The sequence below is a fragment of the Gorilla gorilla genome, chromosome 4 (assembly GCF_029281585.2).
Source record: "Gorilla gorilla gorilla isolate KB3781 chromosome 4, NHGRI_mGorGor1-v2.1_pri, whole genome shotgun sequence".
In the NCBI taxonomy this organism is placed as follows: Eukaryota; Metazoa; Chordata; class Mammalia; order Primates; family Hominidae; genus Gorilla; species Gorilla gorilla.
Window position 1 is genome coordinate 32,771,039 of NC_073228.2, and position 5,292 is coordinate 32,776,330.

The following is a 5,292-nucleotide window of genomic DNA, read 5'->3' on the forward strand; positions in this document are numbered from 1 at the left end:
GTGGCACAATCTTGGCTCACTGCAAACTCCGCCTCCCGGGTTCAAGCGATTCTCCCACCTCAGCCTCCTGAGTAGCTGGGATTACAGGCACCTACCATCATGCCCGGCTAATTCTTGTATTTTTGTAAAGACGGCATTTCACCACGTTGGCCAGGCTGGTCTCAAACTCCTGACCTCAGGTAATCCACCTGCCTCGGCCTCCCAAATTGCTGGGAATAATGGCGTGAGCCACCGCGCCCAGCCTTCTTACCACAATTAAAAAAAAACACTATTAACATTGGCAGATAGCATTTCAGACCTTTAAGATGAATATTTTTTATTTACGCAATACACAATTTTGTGGCTTAGTGTTTTCACTTAATATTCTCATATCACTAGATATAGAACATTCATATTTTATAAGGATCTGTCATAATTTATTTAACCAGTCCCTTGTTTTGCGATTTTATTTTTTTATTTTTTATTTTTATTTTTCGAGACAGTCTTGCTCTGTAGCCCAGACTTGATCTCGGCTCACTGCAAGCTCCGCCTCCCGGGTTCACGCCATTCTCCTGCCTCAGCCTCCCGAGTAGCTGGGACTACAGGTGCCCGCCACCATGCCCGGCTAATTTTTTTGTATTTTTAGTAGAGACGGGGTTTCACCGTGTTAGCCAGGATGGTCTTGATCTCCTGACCTGGTGATCCGCCCATCTCGGCCTCCCAAAGGCTGGGATTACAGGCGTGAGCCACCAAGCCCGGCCAGACATTTTGTTAAATAAACTTAAAAAAAAAAAAAAAAAAAAGGCGGGGCATGGTGGCTGGCGCCTGTAGTCCCAGATACTCGGGAGGCTGAGGCAGAGCTTGCAGTGAGCCGAGATCCAGCCTGGGCAACAGAGCAAGACTCCTTCTCAAAAAAAAAAAAAAAAAAAAAAAGTCTAATGTGAAAATGTACATGACCTAATTTTTACATCATAGTAAAACAGGCCCTATAGAGAGAGGGCATAGGTTTCTCTGCTGAACAGCCATTATTTTTACTCATTCCAAGGCTTCTAACATGACGATACTATTTCCTCCTATTATGTCCATTCCAATATTGTTCTGTTGCCTACTAGTCGCCATCTCCACACATTCATCTATCACAAGATTCATAAAGGGATCAAATCTTCACAATATGTCTGCCATCATTTAATTTCAATGATAATTTCTTGTTCATAAATTTTTTCAACTGGGGAGGATGAGCTTTGCTCATGTTGTCTCCTCTGTGGGCTCACAGATGCCTTGGAATGGAATGCATGGCCTCCCTCACTGTTTTGTTTCTGTTTTTTTTTTTTTTTTTTTGAGACAGAGCCTCACTGTGTCTCCCAGGCTGGAGTGCAGTGGTGCAATCTCGGTTCACTGCAACTTCCACCTCCCAGGTTCAAGCGATTCTCCTGTCTCAGCCTCCCAAGTAGCTGGGACTACAGGAGCCTGCCACCATGCCCAGCTGATTTTTTTTTTTGTATTTTTAGTAGAGACGGGGTTTCACTATGTTGGCCAGGCTGGTCTTTAACTCCTGACCTCATGATCCGCCCACCTTGGCCTCCCAAAGTGCTGGGATTACAGGCATGAGCCACCATGCCCGGCCTCCCTCACTGTTTTTTGTTTTGTTTTGTTTGAGATGAAGTCTAATTCTGTCACCCAGGCTGGAGTGCACTGGTGTGATCTTGGCTCACTGCAACCTCCACCTCCCGGGAGGTTCAAGTGATTCTGGTGCCTCAGCCTCCCAAGGAGCTGCGACTACAGGCCCGCACCACCACACCCATCTACTTTTTTGTGTGTTTTTAGTAGAGACGGGGTTTTGCCATGTTAGCTGGTCTGGAACTCCTGGCCTCAAGTGATCCGCCCACCTTGGCCTCCCCAAGTGCTGGGATTACAGGTGTGACCCACCATGCCTGGCCTAACCAGTCCTTTAATGTTGTATATTTAGGTTGTTTCCAATTTTTCACTCTGCATATGTATCTTTGGACACTCATCCTATTTTTTTCTTGGAATATTATTCCTAGCACTGGAATTTCTGATGAAAGGATGTATTTGAAGGTACTGTCAAATTTGTCCTAGAAGTGTTCTGCCAAGGCCAAGTGTTGTAGCTCACACCTATATTCCCAACACTTTGTGAGGCTGAGGTGGGCAGATGGCTTGAGCCCAGGAGTTTAAGACCAGCCTGGGCAACATAGCAAAACCCTGTCTCTACAAAAAAATACAAAAATTAGCTGGCGTGGTGGTACATACCTGTAGTCCCAGCTACTCAGGGGTCTGCGGTGGAAGGATTGTTTGATTCCAGGGGGCACAGGTTGCAGTGAGCTGTGATCATGCCACTGCACTTCAGTCTGCAACAGAGCAAGACTTTGTCTTAAAAAAAAAAAAGCCGGGGGAGGAGGGGTGGGCTCTGTCAATTTATATTCCTACCAACAGTTTATGAGTGCTTGTTCTCCTATGCCTCTCACCAACACTTTCATTCTTGCCTACCTGAGAGTCGGGAATTAGTATCATATTCAATATCATTTCATTTTGTAAGTCTTTTATTATGAGGGAAGTTAAACATTTTTCATGTCTCTTGGCCATTTACACTTGTGAATTAGCTGTTCATATCCTATGCCTGTCTCTCACCCCTCCTTCCCCACCTATTGGTTGTTCTTGAGAAGTTTCTGACCAGAAAAAAAAAATCATAAACCATTAAGGGAACTGACTGAATTTTTAAAAGGCTTTGAGTGAGTTATCAGGGAAGGAAGGGAGGGAAGAAGAAAGAGAGGAAGAGGAGGGGAGAGAGGGAGGTTCTATTAAAGTCCAGGGGGAAAAATCTTAGATCAAAGAATGCAAAAAAGGTTTTTGCAGATAATTCCTATTTCAAATCAATTTTATGTTGAACTCATATATGAAACAGAAAAAAGTGGAGCAGCTCTCATCAAAGTGGGAATGGGTAAACTGCTACACCTGCTCAGCCTCCTCTTGCCCAGGAGAGGCTGTCCAGGACCTGCCTTGTTATCTTAGGACTTTAAAAAACTAAATTTAAAAACTACTCAACAAACCAGAATAATGTATTCTTTTCACAAATAATGCGATGAGTTAAAATTATGCCTGTTTTGGCTGGGCGCGGTGATTCATGCCTGTAATCCCAGCACTTTGGGAGGCCGAGGTGGGTGCATCACTTGAGGTCAAGAGTTCGAGACCACCGTGGCCACATGGTGAAAGTGCATCTCCACTAAAAGTACAAAAATTAGCCGGGTGTGGTGGCATGTGCCTGTAGTCCCAGCTACTTGGGAGACTGAAGCAAGAGAATCGCTTGAACCCGAGAGCAGAGGTTGCAGTGAGCCAAGATTGCACCATTGCACTCCAGCCTGGGAGACAGAGTAAGACTCCATCTCAAAAAAAGAAAAAATTTATGTCTGTTTTAATAGAGCTCTCTACTTTTGAAAGAAAAAGGCATAAATGAATGAGATCATTTGTTATGTTGTATGTTATTATTCAGTCTCACTAGGCATTCACGAACTAGGCATCTGGTGGCATGGTACTATTCAAATTGCAAGTAGTATACTGAGAAGCAACTAATATCACCTCTAAAGAGCTAACTTTGCAAATTCATACCTATGAAGTACAGGAAATGCCTAAATCTATTCCTCCAGATTTAGCCTTTCATCCAAGGGCGAATATATCTAAAGCATAGCAGCTCAAACTTCTTTTTGCCCTTTCAAACTCAAGTGTGCCCACATTCATCATCTTTACCACCACATTGTTTCTCCTCTCCAGGTTCCCCATTTTTTTGCAGCTTTGTAACTTTCCCTTCTTCTTTTAAGCTTATCCAGTCGCCAGCTCTTCTTATTTTTTCCCTTTTTTAACTTTTATTTATTGAGACAGAATTTCACTCTTGTTACCCAGCTGGAGTGCAATGGCATGGTCTCAGCTCACTGCATCCTCCACTTCCCGGGTTCAAGTGATTCTCCTGCCTCAGCCTCCAGAGTAGCTGGGATTACAGACACCCACCACCACATCCTGATAATTTTTGTATTTTTAGTACAGACAGGGTTTCACCATGTTGCTCAACCTGGTCTCAAACTCCTGACCTCAGGTGATCCACCCTCCTCGGCCTCCCAAAGTGCTGGGATTACAGGCGTGAGCCACCGCACCTGGCCTAATTTTTCCTTTACAGAGACACATAGATTCATTGTTTCCCTACTTATAGTACCATTACTTCCTTTTTTTTTAATTTTTTTAATTTTTTTTATTTGAGATGGAGTCTCGCTCTGTCGCCCAGGCTGCAGTACAGTGGCACAATCTTGGCTCACTGCAACCTCTGCCTCCCGGGTTCAAGTGATTCTCCTGCCTCAGCCTCCCAAGTAGCTGGGACTACAGGCATGTGCTACCACGCCCAGCTAATTTTTTGTATTTTTAGTAGAGAAGGGGTTTCAACGTGTTAGCCAGGATGGTCTTCAATCTTCTGACTTCATGATCTGCCCGCCTCAGCCTCCCAAAGTGCTGGGATTACAGGCATGAGCCACTGCACCCGGCCTCTTTTTTCTTTTGAGATGGAGTCTCACTCTGTTGGCCAGGGTGGAGTGCAGCAGTGCCATCTCAGCTCACTGCAGCTTCTGCCTCCTGGATTCAGGCAATTCTCCTGCCTCAATTCTCGTGTAATCCCGAGTAGTTGGGATTACAGGTGTGCACCACCACACCTGGCTAATTTTTTTTTTTTTTTTTTTTTTTAGTAGAGATGGGGTTTTGCCATGTTGGCCAGGCTGGTCTCGAACTCCTGGCCTCAAGTGATCTCCCTGCCTCAGCCTCCCAAAGTGCTGGGATTACAGACGTGAGCCACTGCACCTGGCCACCAAATTTTTATGCCATCTAATGGCAATTTAGATTTGTATTAATCTGTTTAGACTTCTGACCTGGTTTCTGGATAGTTCTCTGCTCTAGGCTTGTATCTTTCTTTCAGATTATAGGATGATCAACTTTCCAAACATTAATTTTTCAATGCTACCTAAATGAGGCACAGAAAATGTCTTCGTATGCTCCGAGCATTTTGATTTCCTCTCTGACGCTTGCATCTGACTTCTTTAGTTCTGCTTTTGTTTTGAGGCCTGGTTGCAGACTGTTTTTCACATTTTTCTTTTGTGACTGAAATCATTATGTCATATTATTGCCTAGCAGTTTTGGTTCTTGTTTCCATCGTCTCAAGTTTAGCCATCTACTTGAGCTGTATGACTTTCAGTTTAGAACAAACTCTTCAGCCTGGCATTCATGGCCACCCTTAACTTGTCATTCTTATCTATTGCAGAATCT

General features: G+C 44.2%; 1 pseudogene; it reads right to left on the reverse strand.

The window, feature by feature from the left end:
* Positions 1-946: 946 nt before the first annotated feature.
* On the reverse strand, positions 947-1,311 carry LOC101130001 (small nuclear ribonucleoprotein G-like; annotated as a pseudogene).
* Positions 1,312-5,292: the final 3,981 nt, after the last annotated feature.